The following is a 17,315-nucleotide window of genomic DNA, read 5'->3' as shown; positions in this document are numbered from 1 at the left end:
GTCCTGCGGTCTATGTTAAGAAGGGCTGGGAAAAAAGGCTGACCACCCTTGCCCCTGGTCAGGTCTCAAGGTGCAGGTGGCAGTGTGGCCTAGGCCTCAGGGCATCGGGGGGTCTGGTGTTACCTTTCTGGGTCTTGCAGCTGAGTGATGGACGGTGGCTCTTTTTCTCACTCCCCTCGCAGCATTGGTCAGACGTCAACAGCCTCCTCGTCCTGGGTACACAGAAAGAGAGACGGATATGTGTGAGTGGTAAGCAGTCCACTTTCTCCCACTTCTGTCTCTTACTGCCAGGCTAATCTCTGTGTCCTCTTCGGCCACTTAAGCATGCCTCGGGATGCCTGATGCATTAGAGCCGGCTGTCTCCCCAGCCTGCTGCACCTCAACAAGCAAGCCAACTCCTAGTAGAATTCTTAAAAATTTTTAAAAAATATATCTAAGTTTTGTTTCTTCTCGGGCTCAGGAGCTGCGTTGTCTTTTTCTTCCTGGTGAGAAAAGCAAAAAGCCATGGCCTTCCTGTGCGGTGCCCGGGCAGGGGGACAGGGAGAAGCTGTTGGGGGTATTTTTAGCAGAGCCTATGAGCCCCTGCAGTGTTCTCTCTGTGCCCTGCCTGGCTCCGGGGAATTATCTAACACAGCAGGCCGGCAGCCACTTCCAAAGCCACTCTTTGACCCCTGACTGAATTCTTTCCTCATTATGAATTGCTCACCAGACCTCTGACCAACACTTGGAGCCATTTTATATATGTGCACCTCCCCAAGAAAACCAGCTTTCATTCCCCCCTTGTCCCCTTCCTGGGTGTAGGACTGAGGTTTTGCTTAAAACTGATAAAGGAGACCCAGAAACAGAGTTTAAGGCAGAGAAGAGCCCTGGTGATTTTTATTTCGTGTTCCCCAAACTTTCGGTCTTCTCCTGTGCCCTTCATGACTCTTGGTCCCAGCTGAGTCCTCTCTGTATGATGACTTAATTAACATTTATCTTTACTTCGACTCACTCTATTTAGCCCCAATAAATCTGGTCTTGTCCAAAGCAACCATATCCACAAAATAATTGGCTTGATATGTTACTTATATTCCTAATACATCTTAATACATATATAACTATGGAAATAAAAATACATGTTCTTTGGATACTAATTCTTGAATCTTGTCACAAGTTACCAAGTTACGTAAGACAAGCTTTGGCAAACTCACTATTGTTTATCAACCCTCTTTTTGTACGGAAGGAGAAAGTCAGTCCTATGAGGAGGGTTGGTTGGTTGACAGGACCCAAGAATCAGTTCATAAATAAGGCCAAGGGAGGTAAGGGGGTCAGAGTTATGGAGTATTGGATGCTTTTAATTCTGTCCTCTCTTTCCAGCACTGAGTGAGATCATTCTTTTCTCCAAATGTGAACTCTGTTGTGAGAGTCTAGCTAGGCAAATGGGCACAAGGCCTGTGAGGAATTTGGTCCCAGAATGAAGTGTCCCAATGTAGGGCTGTAGGCTACGCAGAGGCCCGGGGTCCAAGATGATGTTTTTTCCCAGCATTCTCTGAGGCTCTGGTTCCCCTCTGCCCTTTCCATTAGGATCCTCCAGGCTGGAGTTGGTTATTTAGCAGAGGCTAGAGATATAATTCTTTCTTGGTTAAATTCGAAGCATAGAACATACCCCTGAACTCCAAAATCTGAGCTCTTTAGTCTTCAGCTCCTGTGGGTTTTTAGGGTGGCCTCTGGCTCTCTGTATGCCTGGGTCTCCCTTGGTGTGCCTTGAGGGGTAGACCCTGGTGATCCCGGAAGCCCCACCTTGCAACTCTCAGGCCTCACTGAGTCTCTCTGACCTCCTTTGCTCTGCCCATGGGTTGTAGACTCTGGCTGGGCCCCTGGCCCCATGCCCTAGCTGCCTGCCCCTCCTGCAGAGAACAGGATGTGGGTGTCAGGAGGTGAAGGAGAGTGTGGGGTCAGGATAGGGAGTGGCCTCGGGACGCGACTTCCTGAAGCCAGATCGGTTTACCACAGTCAGTTGGGCCCAGGACAGCACAGCTGTGAGTTATAAATGTCCCTGTCAGAGCCTGGGGTAAAAGGCCTTGCTGCCAGTGGAGGTGCCTGGGCCCAAGGCGTCCACTCCTCTGGCAGCCTCCACAGCCAAGGGCCCATCCTCCAGGAGGCCTTCTCTGAGTGTCCGGTCCTCACGACCTATGGGGTCTCTTGACTCCTCCCTCTGATATACTGAGACAAAAGAGCCTAATACCACCAACCCCTGCCCACTCTTTGCCCTTCCAGGTGCGAATCTTGTGGTTCCAGCTACTTTGAGAGCTCTGAGAGCAGAGGCCATCCTGGGCCTCCACTCGGCACCAAACCAGGGGCTTGGCACACAGCCAGCCGCCCTGGTGACAGCCTCAGGGGCAACTGTTCCAACTCAGCAACCTGCTTCCCACGGTCCCAACGGCTCCTTGTGCCTGCCTACTGGGGCGCACAAGGGTGGGGAGTGGGGAGGAGGACAGCCTATAGCACCGGGGCAGGAACCCCTGCACGTCTGGGGTCTCCTTCAGGAGAACTTCCCTCAGGGTCCCACTCTCCTGCCTGCCTTCCTTGGGGCTCCTTCAACCTGGGCTATGGGGTGTGAACTGCAGTCTGGGGTGCTCAGAGGCAGGCCTGCACACACACAGCTGCCTACAGGGAGAGCAGTTAGGTCCTTCCAGCTCCACGGCCCAGGCTATCCTCCTGCTGGGGCTGTAAAATGGGCAGGACAGGGCTGGCCCTGGAAATATAATAATGGGAACAGAAGTAAGCTAGTGGTGGTCCAGGGCCTGGAGCTTACACTATTTTGGAGGTTCTCTTTAAACATATACATAAAATTACAAATATATATTTAGAATGAGAAAATAAATGACAACAAATTCCTAGAGCCTTAGGAATTCAGGCCCCATGTTCTAGCTGCCTGCACCTCCCCCAGAGAACAGGATGTGGGTATCAAGAGGTGAAGGAGAATGTGGAGTCAGGGTGGGGAGTGGCCTTATGGGGTGGGAAATGCTTACACAGAAATGCTCCTGAAAGCAACATGGTGCCCTTGCCACCTAGAACCCTCCACCGCTGCCAGCAAAACTCCCACTTTCACCCTCGTGGTTCAGGGGAGGGGCTTGGGGGCTGAAGCTCCATGAGTCTCCTAGTATGTCCACCTCTGATTAATAATAGTGATGAAAACTAACGATAATAGTACCTAACATTAATGGACCTTTATCTGATACTGTTTGAAGTACATTATGTGAATTAACTCACTTAATCTCACCACAGCCTGTGAGGTTGGTACTATACCCATTTTAGCAGATGAGAACACAAACACAGAAGGGTTAAGCAGCCCAAAGTTCACACAGCTGTGACAGAACCCAGATAGCCTGGCCTTGGCGAAGTTATGAACCCTCAACCACTGCTCCTTGCTACTTACTGCTTTAGGGGGCCCAGGAGAGTTTTCCCTCCCTCAGAGGCTCCAACAGCAGCAGCCACCAAGGGCTGACACTGAGTTAAGCACCCTTCTGATTACACCGTTCACTCTGCACAAACGCTTACACACCCAGCACCAAGATCTCTGCAGAAAATGACCTCCTGCTTGCCTTGCTGCCCAGGGCATGCTGGGGTCCTCTTTATGGGCAGAAGTGGGCACCCAACCTGACTTCCTGGGGTTAGTGGGGTGTCCTAGAGATGGATTGAGCCGGCCCCAGAAAGGACTCCTGGCGGAGATAAGGAGACAGAGTCTGCCTAAGGTCAAGTAGCTTGCTGTCCAACTCCCTCATTTTACAGATAAGAAAAGGGCGGCTTGGAAAAGTGACTTGCCAAGGGTCACCCAGCGATAGGTGATACTCCGTGAGGTCCGAAGTTAGTCTCTACAGGGGTGGGGCAGACTGCCGGCAGCCTGGGGGTGGCCAAGGCCTGGAGCTGGTGGGACGGGCTGGCCAGGCGAGGGGTGGGGGTGGGGAGGGAGGCGTCGCCCTGCCTTTTGGCCTCCTCGGAGCAGCGCCTTTGTTTTCTCTCTGTGTTTTCCATCTGCCTGGCCCCAGCGGCCTTCCAGGCTTCCCCCGATTGTGTGCAGGGTGATAAAAGGGCAGATGAGCGGGAGATCTCTGGCGGCAGCAGGGTCACATCGCAGCGACACGGTGGCGGCGGGTGGCTGGCCAAGGGGGGCTCTGGGCGGGTAACTGGGCTCACCACCAGCTGCACTAAGCACTTCTCCGAGGGGCGCTTTGCACATGGCTCTCAGGCTCCTTCCAGCACCCCTGGGAAGAAAGCACGGCAGTCTCCAATTTACGGAGGAGGAGACTCCAGAAAGGGCAGCCAGGACCGGAATCCTGGTCTCTGGGATTTCCAAAAGGCCATGCTGATCCTGGCCCTGATTTCCCTGGCCACCCAGATGACACCGGCCTAGTCAAAGCCATTCTCCCTTTATGTCTAGAACTGGCCATTTTCTGACTATCTAGGAAGAAAGAGAGCAAAGAGTCATTCAGGGTCTTGACCGTCAATGCCTGGGAAGCCAGGCCAGCCAAGGTGTCCCTGTGAAGTCACTTATCTACACATGGTGACTCGGGGTGAGATGGAGCGAAGTCTGACTTCCTGGCTTCCCTAAATCCATCTTGGAAGGCAAATGATTCCTCTGTAGTGGGCTAATTCCCACTGACTATAGGGCTGGGGAGAGAAGGACATGACCCAGGGGCACTGTCATCCTGGACCCGGGATGGGGCAGTGGTGGCCTGAAGGCCCGGAACTGGCCAACCCTGCCCTCAAATCCCTGCTGCTTATGACCTTGGCCTCACCCACTTGGTCTCCTGACCTGGTGTTCTCAGACCCTCCCCGAGTGTCTCCCCAACTTCAGTTACTAGATACTTTAAGTCATATCCATGTTCCATCTAAATTATTTATGTATTGTTATTTAAATCACTTTAACCCAATCACTTTCCTTTTACTTAACGAAAGTAGTATCATCTTTGAAATCAAAGGTCTGATGTATTAATTATATTTTTTCTAATTCACGTGACAATAATACATAGTATTAAGATCTGAAATTCAGACCCTTGTACATGTCCTAATGGCCCACAGTGTGTAAGGTCCTGGAGCGGGTTCAGGCTGGTCCTCCAGAAGCTGGCCTAGGCTGGGAGAGCGAGCCCCGGCAAGTGTGGCCAGGCGGCTATGGGAGCTGAGCCCTCCGTTAGTAGATGGGGAAGTGGGAGGAGGTAGAGGTTTCAGAAGGGTACAGAGGGTTTGGTTTATGCGATGGGCTCAGGCCAGGCTACTTCTTTCCTCTACTTCTCGTGCTAGAGTTTGGTCCAGATATTCTGGACCAAAGGGTACAGAGGGTTTGGTTTATGCGATGGGCTCAGGCCAGGCTACTTCTTTCCTCTACTTCTCGTGCTAGAGTTTGGTCCAGATATTCTCCAGCTGCAGATTAAGCCATTGCCCTGCAAATTCCTCTTGACAATAGCTCCACGCAGTGGGGCGAGCACTGGAGGGGAGTCCAAACACCTGGGTCAGGGGTCCATCTCTATCACTGTCTTGTTGGGAGATGCTATAACTCAGTTTCTCCATCTATATAGAAATAGTAAATCTCTGTGAGTCAGCCTGGACCCCTGAACCTCAATGATGTATGGGGCTCTTGGTGACCCCTGGGCCTCAGGCAGACCCTCTAACCACCCATGGGGACCTCCTTTGACCCTTTCCTCCAACACCTGATCGGGGACCTTGAGCGCCGTCTGGGGTGCGAAGGGGAGACAAGGCCATTCTGTGTGTCAGCTATAAAATTAGATAATCAGCTAATCACTAGCAAATTAGCATCCCATCTTAACATAGAACAAATATAGTATTTACGTAAAAGTTGTTAGGAGTTTCTCTCTTTTTAATTAGCAGAAATAAATGCAAAATGAATGGTAATTAGGCAGCTGATGGATTCGGTAGTACAATTATGCCTGCAGCAGTGCCCCAGTCCTTAAACGCTGCGAGCTCCGAGGAATCAGAGGAGCCTATTTATATAGTTTATTTATAAAACAAAGTTAGCAGGAACAAAGGGGTGAGGCCTGGGCACTGCTGGGGGAGGGGGTCTTAGACACAGAGTCAGGGTCCTAGGAGAGGGAGCTTCAGTACTCAAGGGAATGGGGGTGCTTAGCTTTGGGCTGCGACAGTGCACCGTCGAGGCCCCCATGTGTCTATTTCAGGCTCCCCATGTGTTGCTGAGAATGACCTCTCTGGCAGGAAGTAGGCTAGCGTGGTGTGGAGGGGCTGGGAGCAGCTGTTTCGTGCACTCCTGCCTTTCTCTTTCTCTCCGTGGTCCCTACTTCTCTCTTCTTTGCTGACCCTGTTTCTTCACTGAGCACTTCTCTGTGCCGCACCCTGAGGCATATTCTTCTAGAAAATCCTCCCTTTCCTCTAAGAACTCAAGGGGAACCAGGTCTAGGAACTGGTTTGGGTGGATGCACCCAAACACAGTGGGATTAGGTTCCAGACCAGTGGAATACCCGATGGGAGTATGAAGGCAGGAGTCCTGAGTGGAGGCAGCCCAGAGGAACAGACAAGAGTTGGGTTTAAGAGGATTTGGAGGAGTTTTCTGAGAAGGTGAGAGGTAGCAAAAGGGCTTGTATGTGCAAAGGCAAGGAGGTAGCAGATAGCATCCTGTGACTGCAGGAAAGAGTGCATCGGGGATGTGGAGGCAGGAGAAATAAGCAGGGCCTCATTGCGATGGGTACTGGATGCCAGGCTAAGGGTTTAAACTTGATCCTAGAAGCCGTGGCGAGGTCGGGATCGAAGGAGTGGGGCACCCTTCCTACTCACAGTTCTTCTCGTAGCTTCCCCTCCCCCGCCCCCAGAGCCAGAGAGGGGGCCAGGTCGACAGGCCATTAGAGGCAGCTGGTCCAGCTCAACAGAGCAAGCATGGAGCAGGAGGCTAACCTGATTAGAAGAGACAGGAGGTTTGTCTGTGGGGGAGGGAGGGAGGGTGACTGCTCCGAGGGCGAAGGGAAGTGGGGACATGCTGGGCCACTCTTGGATCTCCTGAGTGAGGGGCCTGTCTCCCCTAGAACAGAGCCCCCTGCTCTGCCCCAAACCCTGACCGCTGGGGAGGCCTCACCAAGCCTGGGGGAAGGGGAGGCAGCACTGCCTGAGAGGTTTCACCCGCCTCCCAGGCTCAAACGCCAGCTCCACCATCGCCCTATGCTGTGACCTTGAAGAGCCACTCCCAACTCCAGGCCACACGTTCTTGTTCTGGTTCTTGTCTCCAAAACAAAGGCTTGAATTAAAATGGGTGAGAGGCAGTGGCCAATTCGGCCCACAGTCCCATCCGCGTGAGGATTTAGGTGAGGCAGGCACTCTCCAATTTGCCGCAGTCTCTGCTGCACCCTCTTGCCTTACACCGCAGTCCAATTCGCAGGCTTATGTGGCAAGCTGCAGGTAGCCTAGTTGAGCCCCCTGAATGATGACCACTAAGTCCTTCCACATGACAACCTGGGCTCAGGAGACAGAAAACTCAGGGGCGGATAAAGGGGCGACAAAAAGCCTGGTGGTAAGAGCAGCTTCCCTGTCAGTACCCTGGCAGGAGAGAGATGAGAACACAGCTGCACTCAGGGCCTGCAGTGCCTCTGGTTTCGGAGGACGAGCAGCCCTCCCCGCCTTCCTTCGGTGACTGCCCTAGGCTCAGGCTGCCCATCTCCAAATTGGGAACAGTAATACCTGCCCACCCAGTCCCTGGGGTCATTAAAAAGCTCAGACAAGCCCTTGCTCCCCACAGTAAGCTGAAAGGCTAAGCTCTGCCTAGTGGTTTAGCCCTGACTTTGAACGTGGAGGTTCCTAAGGATTTCATAAAGGGAAGTTTCCCACTCCCCAGCATGGTGAGCTCTCTAACCTCTGGAGCCACCCCTTTAAAAGAGCAGTGACAGGCAGCCCCATCAAGGTCTAGAAATCTGAGCTGTTATCTGCTGTCACTCACAGGATTGTGCTCTAAACTTGTAAGGAAGACAAAGATCACACCGCACTACTTCTCTGCTCTGTAAGTTGTGCTCCTCCTGCCTTTGGCCAAAATCAATAAAAATCTCCACTATGATTGTTTCACCAGCACAAGGGGCCCGGGCCCCTTGCGATGACATTCTACCCTTGGCTGGCACTGAGGGTCTCCCTTTATACCTTTATACAGCCCCAGCCCCACTGCAGGCGGCAGTGACGTGTGGGGTGGGTGGTGATGGGGGACAATGCGGGGGGTGGGGGAGGGGCGGCACAGGGGGCATTGCAAACTGTTCTAAGTGCCTCTCCAAAGACAAGCCGGTGCTATTCATCAACTGGTTTTCAGGGCTGTGAGAAATCAATGGCATTTGTGCTGCAAACTCATCATTAGGACAGGAAAACTCTGCAATGGAATTGATTTGTTTAAATATAATAACACAATTTAACAGAGAACTGAGGGGGTGGGGAAAGAACCCAGGCAAACAAAACAGGGCTCCATAGCTCAGAGGACAGGAGAGGAACCAGCCTTGAAAAACCTCCCTACAGGGAGGTTCAGCACTGCCCCCACCCCTCCCCACCACCCCCAAACCCTAGCATTAAGGAGACCAGAGAGGGCATGTGCTATGACCCAGCGTGAGGTGGCTCAGGCCTGGTCTCAGAAATGCCCCTTGACAGACTGCAGATGGGCCCACAGGCCCAGCTAGTCATTGCCGTGTTGTTCTTGGAGGTGACTTTGCCTAGGTGAACATCGGTTCAAACCAACGAACTATTATTAAGCAACTACTGTGCTCCAGGAGGGGCCATGTGGGAAACAGATAATAAATCCTGGCCCCTGATCTGAAGGCATTCTGTGGGGAAGGGGGCGGATAAGGCAGGTATGCAGGTGACAACAGATCAGGGAGGGCTGGCCTTCCAGGGGTTTTAGGCAGTGAGGGAGAGGAGTGCTGGGGCAGGAAAAAGGACAAAGAGGAGACAGTGAGGGGCTAGAAAGGAGGGTCCAAATAACCAGGATGTACCCATGTAGAGGAGAGGACCCCTATTTCATGGATATGGTACCCGCCCTGTCCTGATGATAATGATGATGACAGCTGACTTTGTTGGTCCCTAAAATGTTCCAGGACCCTAGAAATACTTAACATGTGTCATTTCATTGACTTTCACCATCCTGTGAAGAAGGGACTATTACCCGCATTTCACAGATGACACCACTGAGGCTCAGAGCAGTTAAGTGATGGCTTGATGTCACACAGCTAGTAAGTAATGAAGTGAGGGTCAAACACCAGAGCCTGTACACTAACCACTGCACATCCTGCCCTCATGGGGGCTTGGCCTCCCTGTAAACTGGGGAGACAGATGGTTCTTGCCCTCCCCTCCAGGAGCTGGATCATGAGATGCACCGGGCAGTTCAAGGAGAAGTCTGAGGAATGGCACGGAGTGTGGTCAGTGCCCAACCTGGCATGCTGGTCACAGCGGGTATGGTACTGCAGCCTGGGTAAGGCTGGCAGACAAGGCACAACTGGCTGGGCATGCACAGTGCGCTGCAACCTCACACACAACCTCTTTCAATCCCCCAGCCTCACGGAAGCTGGGGGGCCTGGGGAAGAAACTGGTGGGCCAGATCCTGGAAAGGCACGTCTGTGGGGAAGAGATGCGCAGGCAGGGAGAGAGGGCCAGAAGAGGCTCAGCCCTCGCCTGAGGGTGGGGACACAGACTGGAATCCTGGGGAAGGACCGGCAGCTTTGGGCAGCCTCACTAAGCTCAAGAGGGCCTTGATGACAGCCTCAGACCTTGGACTTTATTCCTGGTGACAGTGGGAAGCCAGGGAGGGCAGCAGAGGGCTGGGAAGGGTTCAGTCATTGAGAGGCAAGGCAAAAAGACGGTGAGGCCTGAATGCCAGCAGAGGGTGTGGGTACTAAGGGGGACATAGGGCCAGAGATGGTTAAGGAGGCCGAACTGACTGTACGACGTGGGGGTGAGGGAGACAGAGGTGTCAAGGGCGACCTAGGCATCTCCCCAGCCACTTCACTGACTCAGCAGCTGCCCGAGTCAATATAAATTGACTAGGACCCCAGGGAGCACTGAGACCCTCCCCCCAGGAAGCCCTGACCGGGGGAAGAGCACTGATGGCCAGCAGGCCGCCATCAAGTCTGCTCTGTCCCCCTGCTAACCTTTCTCCTTTGTCAGCAGTGCTCTCCATCAATGCTCCGGAAGGGCCAGTACAATCTCTCCGGCTGCCTGGGCCAGGACTGGGGGCAGGGTCTCACTCTGCTTTCCCTCTTTTAAGGAAGAGTTTTTCAGAGCATCTTTAGAAAGCCAGGAGCAGAGGTGCCAAAGCCTTCAGTGTGAATGGGGAGACCGAGGACTGATGAGGAGCAGCCCAGGATCCACTGGACATGACTCTGCCCCTCCAGCTGGCAGAGGGGAGTGTGAAGAGAAGCTGGATGGGCAGACAGACTGGAGCCAAGCTTTGGCAGTGGGCAAGGATGATGGGGCTGGAAGAGGGATCTATAAGGTGTGGGAGGGGGCCCAGCCCAGAATGTACCAGCTAGTCCTGGAGCTGAGGAGTGGCTAAAGGGGGCCAGTGGGCTTAGGAGTCGGGCAAAGGACTAAGATGGGGCTCGAGTGTCAACTGTCCTGGAACTGAGAAGTTTCCGGGATGTGGAACTTTCAGTGCTAAAACTGGGACAGTCCCAGGTAAACCCAAATGGCTGGTCACACTGGCAGGGCTGACTCTGAGTTCTGGTTTTTAGTTTTACTACTTTCAAACAAGGACCTCTGTGTGCCTCAGTTTCCCCATCTGGACCATAGAGCTTATAGGAGGGCCTTGTGTATTGTTTTCATGAAGATTATATAAAGTGCTTAGCATCTGACACAGCATCTGATACTAATCATTCAACAAATGACAGGTGGCTGCTGTTATTGCCACCGACTACTACTGTTACTGCTATGAGGACCAGCTAACACAACATGAGCACTTGCCCTGTGTCAGACCCTGTTCTAAGCACTGTAAGCACGCTGCTAATTTAATCTCATGATGCTTAAGGGGTAGGAGCCATAACTATCCCCTTTTTCAGATGGGGAAAGTGAGGTGTGGATAGACTGAGCCACTGGCCCCGGTTCTCTAAGAGGGCAAGTTCAAAAACTACTTTTATTTCCACTGGCTGACGCCACAGCCAGGGGCATGTAGACCAATGTCAACACAATTCTGGTCACACTGACCCAGGGCAAGAGCTGGACAAACACACAGGGGAGCAGGAGTTCAGGCCACTTGAGATGCACAGGAATAAGCGGGGGCCCTGTTTTCTGGAAGACTGAGTCCCCAGTCCTCAGCCTGGGTCTTCAAAAGCTTTCTCTCCTGGTCCAAACACATCAACCAAATTAGGTTTCCAGGGTCTGTTTACACAGCAAGAGAAAGGAGAGCTCCCAGAGATGCTCATGCCTCCCACTGCCCCAGAGGCCCAGCTGTCTGAATCTCGTACTTTCTACACATGACCTCATTTCATTCCTGCAACGACACTACAAGGTCAGTTAAGTTGCCCATTTTAGATATGAAAACGTAAAGACTCAAAATTGCGCTCAGGTCACACAACTGGACCTAAACATATCCAGCTCCAAACTCTGGGCTCTTCTTGGCTGCCATGTGACAGGACGAACACACAGCACGAGGGCATTTTTTTTTTTCCTTTTTTACGTCTGTGTTAGGCATGGTACAGGATTCAAGGTGAGTCCTAGATAACTCTGAGGATGAGAGGCACAGTCTCCCTTCACCCAGGTAGCCCAGGAAAAACTCCGGTAGCTCAAGGGATGGGCCCAAGCACCCAGGGGTAAGGTAGTCAACCCAGTAGAGTACTGAACCCATGGAGAAAAGAGCATGGGTGCCAGGATTCAGGCAGGGGCCAATCATGCCAATACCTGGGGGGCAATCGGGCCTTGTAGGAACCCCTCTTCAGTCTTAAAAGTTGAGCATACAATATCATTGCTGCCCCAGCCGCTAGGAAGTCCTCAGCACAAGGAACGATTCACAAAGCAATTAGCTTCCAGCACCCAGGAAAAAGGTCGCAAAGGCAGGCAGGCAGGCACTGGCTGGGCAAGGGCCCCTGGGAAGCTGGGCCCAGTTATTTTTAGCATCTTGATTCGAGAGGGAGGAAGCCCTCCTCCCCACCAGGTAAATGTCAGTGCCACTGGCAGACTCAGCTAATTAAAGTAGCTGAGGAGAAGAGATAGGGATGGGGGCCTCTGCCCTTAGGCTCCTTACCCACTAGGGCTCTCTTCCTCCACCTTCTCTTCCCAAGTCCTGGCCCTATACATCTGCCTTGGGGCCCTGAGCTGGAAACACTGGCTTGGTCTCAAAAGGAGTTTGACCAGCGACTTGGAATCCTGAGCTTGAGTCCTGGCTTGGCTGCCCGACCCTGGCCAAGTCTCACGTCTCTCTTCTCTGACTCTAGTTTCCTCCTCTAGAAAAGGGGCCCCCACTAAGCCTGCCTGTTATTATGACGGTGACAGAAACCAGGGCCATGAAGAGGCCTTGCATGAGGGCAGCTTGCCCTTCCTGCTGCAAGAAGGTTGCTGTATTATTCCAGAAAAGAAGTCTGGGCTTCCTGAGAGGGAACCCAGGCCAGCCCCGAGCTGACGGGCCTGAGCTGGCTGCTATGCAAACTGCTGGGGGGATTTGCGCAATCCTGGGTACTAGGAGTCCAAGGGCCTGTGGCTGCCACTCTGCTGATAGGAGAGGGTGACAGAGAGGCTACTGCGGGTCACTGGAGGTGCAGCAAACACAACCTGGCTAAGCCCAGGGCCACTGGAAGGCCCGCACCCAGAGGGGCACCAGGTACCCTCAGGGCCCAAAGCAGAGCACAGGCCTGGCACCACACGCAGGGCTCAAAGGGTCACCTCCTCTATTTTGGGCTCTGAGCCTACCCTCAGCCTTAAGGTGGGCCACCTACTCCTCCACTTCCCAGAAACAGGAAGGAGGGGAAGCTCACCTCAAGCTCTTAGCTCTGGAGTCCTCTTGGGGAGCTGGACCCTTAGCCCATAGGTGCGTCTGCCCCAGGGGGCCTGATCTGTCCTCCTCCTCCCGGCAAACCTCTAGAGTTTGAATTCAAGTCTCTTCAGCTGGAGAGAAGCCCTGGGTCCAACAGCAGTGTCCTGAGCCAACTGCCCAACTTCGAGAGAGAGCCAAGATCCTGGAACCTGCGCATATCCTTTCCAAAGGCAGACCTTCCACGGAGGCACTGCCCTGCTGTGGCTCCCAGGTGCCTGAAACTCCAGGGAGAACCAAGGAAAACAGGCACAGAAGTGGGGCAGTGATCTGCTCAGGGACATTTAGCGAGTTAGAAGCAAAGTATATATGTCCTCCTTCTGCCATCTGGCCTCTAGGAGGCATCTCCAACCTCCTTTCCTTCACTGCCCCATCTCTGCCCCACTGATCTGCCCCAAGTATATGCCTGCCTCTGGGCCTTGGTGCAGATCGTCCCTTTGCTTGGAATGTTTTCATTTCAAAGTCATGTTCATTCTTCAGTGCCCAGCAGGAGCTCCACCTCCTCCAGGAAGCCCTCCCTGTCCTCTACTTGCAGCACCCAGACACTTGTCCTAGGTACCACATATCAGCAGAGTCGCAGCTGGGCATCCTGCTGTGGCTTGGTAAAGGAGACTGACAAGGGACATGGATAAGCCCTCGGTTTCTGGAGTCCACTTTCCTTCCTCACCCCCTTGCATCTGTAAGCTTTCAAACTGGGTCCTGACTCCAGAGCGTTCTCTCTGCTGTGGCCTCGGGCCTACAATCTCCAGGCCTCACAGGGCTCTCAGGGTAAACAGATGAAAGGAAAAGCCCTAACAGTAGCAGGCTGGGCAGGTGGTGGAATACAAACGAGGCTTAACAGAGCCAGGTCTGAGGGCACCCTATGTAGTTCTCAGTCCCGGTTCTGGGCAGATTGCCAAAGGCTCCCAGAACTTCCCTGGCCCCCTACCCTCTGCATCCCTTACCCCTCAGGAGTCGGTTTTGCCTTTTTGCAAACATCACGCCCCGAGTCTCCATCACCCCTGCAGGTCTTGGGCCCTGTCAGCATTTACGCCTGCCACTTATCCAAAGCAGTTTGGAGGCACAGTGAGCTCAGCTAAAAGCCTGGAGTGCCATGATGGGCTGCATTGGGGTATACCCTCCTATCTGAGCTTCAGTTTCCCCATCTATGCCATCTACTCCTCATCTATGAGGGGTTGGGCCAGATAATTTCTAAAGATCATTCCAACCCATAGGCGGCCAAGATACTATGATTCAAATAAAGATGATGCCTTTGCAGCCCCACTCAGTGTCTGCTCCCTTCCTGCAAGGTCACGGAGGCTTTAGACAGGACACAGGGCATGGGCGTGGCTGTCCTCAAACTCTGGAGTTCAGTGAGAGCTTGGTGAGCAAACACCAGTGGGAGGTTAGGAGCACCCTTGGTGAGTAACACTCAAGGAACCCTTCAGAGCATAGTTTACCAATCCCAGTTTGTCCTTGGAGAGACCTACTGGTGGCTGAGATCAGGGATCCCTGAAGTGCACCAGCAGCCCTAAACATCTACACTGGTGATCACACAGGGGCAAGGATCCCCTTGGACTCTGGGAGAGCCAGGGGAGGGACCAAGGCCTGCCCTGCTACCTCCCGGAAGGATGCCTCCCTGCCTTGCCTGCTGGCCTGCATCTGCCGTGATGACGCTGTATGACCCTGGGCTGGTCTCTGGGCCTCTTTGTTCCCACCACTTCACTGAACAGGTTCATCCACATCTTCCTTGCAACCTCACCCCTGGGCTGAGGTCAGGCCCACATCAGGCAGGGGTCTAGATGGCTCCACCCTGGGCAGCTTCAGATTTCTGCATTTTGGAAGACTGGCTTTTTCCTGGTAAAGAGCTCTAGACTCTGACCCAGGAGAGGCCCCAGAGGTATCTGGGGTGGGGGAGGAGGGGGGCTGAAGAGGGCCTGGTAAACCTGAAGGTAGTCAAGCCCCCAACACAGCTCCTCCCTGCTGCCACAGTCTCTGGGTGAGCTGTGAGCTCCAACTTGAGGGCTGAGGCCAGCTCTCCCCACTCAGTCTTCACAAAAGAGCTGCCATTGCTCCATAGTGCCTTTTGGCTCCCTGCTCTGCAGGATCAAGGTCAAACTGTGCGGCCCAGCCTTTGAGGCACTAAGGAGTTGCCTCAGCACCTACTTCCAGCTGCGGCTGAACGAATCTTCCTCTCCAACTGGACGCCCAACCCACCCCACTGAGTTGTGCAGAGACCCCAGGAAGACCCTGCACCTCCACTCTTCTATGTAGGGATCCAGACCCCTCCTCCAGGCAGTCTTCCCTGCCTGCCTCCTCTAGCATTAGGGAAGAACTGCTCCTCCCAGCTCCTACTTTCACCCACTGATGGCATCCACCTAGCATACTCTACACTGGAGATTCTGTGACCTCTGCGCCAACTTGAGGTTGTGCTCACCCAGCTCCTCAAATGCAAATTCTTTTGGATGCCAGTGCATAGCATGGTACTAGAGCCTCGTTAGTGTTCAACACACGTTGACTGATGAAGTGAACGGATCACCCAGCAAAAAAGTACCTACCAGAGAAAGTTCAACGTAGTGAGGGAACACATATTATGGTGTCAGATGAAACTGGGCTTAATCCTAGCCGCACTGATAGTACTGTGACCCTGCACACATTTCCTGACCTCTCTGTGCTTTGAGTTTCCTCATCTGCACAGTGTGATACTCCCAGCTTCACTGAGTTGTTGAAGCCCTTGAGATCATTACAGTTTGTGACCCCTGATGTCCCAGCCTTTTGGTTTTACAGGCCAATGAACAACTGCTCAGAGAGACAGCGACTTGTCCAAGGTCACAAAGGGCGATCTGCAGCAGGACTGAGGCTTGAAAGAAAAGTGCCACTCAGAGGGTCTGCCAGGACAGCAGTCCCACCCTGCTGACCCAGGGAGTGTCCCACCTTGGGCAGTAATGACCAGTGGGCTGTAGACTATTCTCAGCTCTAGGCTGGGGTAAGGGTTACAGGGTCAGGACAGGCTTTAGAGGGGCCTGGGCTACAGGCAACAAATTCCAGGCAGGGAGAGAGGAGTATGCATTCTCAGCTGGCACTGAAGACTGACAGGCATGCCACATGGAGACCCTGAAATCTCAGCTCTGCATGGCCACGGCCAGGCCTGCTGTGAGATGGGCTTGGCATTCAAGGTCTTTGCAGCCAGCCTCAAACCTGCCTTGCTCTGTGTAACCCTGGAAGTCTGCTAACTGACAGCTGATGGCACATGCTGGCAACACCAAGCCACATACCGGGGCTGGAAGGGTTAGCCAGAGAGTGTGATCGTCATTCTAGGTCCCTGCCTACAGAGGTCTAATCGACAGCTGTTTGGGGTTGCCTTGGATGAAACCCAAATCTGGCCAAACCCCAATCCCTGCTGTCCCCTACAGCCTTTCTTAAATGACAATCCGACCACGTTACCCGCCTGTGTGGCCGCCCCTCAGGGCCAGCTCCATCACTCACCACTGTCTACCAGCCCACCATCAATCCATATGCCATGGAGTGCTAACCATGTTCTAGGCTCTGTTGTGAGGATTTATACGGTTTACTTCATTGAGTTGAATTCCTCATCACTCAGTGAGGTAGGTTCTATTATCTCTACTTTACAGATGAGGACATGAGGCACAGAGAGGTTTAGCTACTAATCTAAAGTCACAAAGAGAGGAGTGGTAGAGTTTGAAAACCCCAAAGCCTAGGCCCAAAGTTTATACCCTGAGTCATGTCAGTGTCCTCTGCATTCACCCACCAAAGGGGTTTTGCCTGCTTTTTATAAAGAGCCAGACATATGGGACAGTTGTCATGCCCTCAACGAGATACCCTCTCACTGTGTCTAGCCTTTGCTGGATGTTATAGCCCAGACCAGCTGAAGCCTTCTCGCCTCTGCCTGATGTGGGACTTGCCTGAGCCTGAGAACCGCACATACTTGGCTCCAGTCTGCCTGTCTGGGGGAACTGGGCCAAGTCACCTGTAGGAAGGAGCAGGGACGGGGGCTTGTCTACTCCAGCTGGCTAGACCTCTGGCTGCCTCCACCAGGCCCTCTTCAGCCCCCCAGGCACCTCTGGGGCCCCTTCTGGGCCAGTAGCTGGAGCTCTTTACCAAGGAATAAAGCCAGTCCTCCAAAATGCTTACATGTGAAGCTGCCCCAGAGCAGAGCCTAGTGCCACCCTCTGTTGCCACCATCTGCACCCCTTCCTGATGTGTGCCTGACCTCAGCCCAGGAGCAAAGGTAGGGGTACACCTCTGAGCCTCCGTTTTTCCACTGGCAAATGGGAATGGGACCTTTTGAGTGCTTGCTCAATGGTCCGATTGGGGTGTGAAAGAGCTTTGCACA

General features: G+C 53.3%; 1 protein-coding gene across 1 annotated transcript in view; it reads right to left on the bottom strand.

Annotated features, from left to right (window-relative positions):
• The window catches only part of ZMIZ1 (zinc finger MIZ-type containing 1), a 228,870-nt gene that overhangs the window by 160,464 nt on the left and 51,091 nt on the right, over positions 1 to 17,315 (bottom strand). The window contains 1 exon segment of the mRNA XM_039872214.1: positions 124 to 212. The gene's annotated coding sequence lies outside the window, so the exon portion shown is untranslated.

The sequence above is a fragment of the Pteropus medius genome, unplaced genomic scaffold (genome assembly GCF_902729225.1).
Source record: "Pteropus medius unplaced genomic scaffold, Ma_sr-lr_union100, whole genome shotgun sequence".
In the NCBI taxonomy this organism is placed as follows: Eukaryota; Metazoa; Chordata; class Mammalia; order Chiroptera; family Pteropodidae; genus Pteropus; species Pteropus medius.
This window is presented reverse-complemented; position numbering and strand designations above follow the sequence as displayed.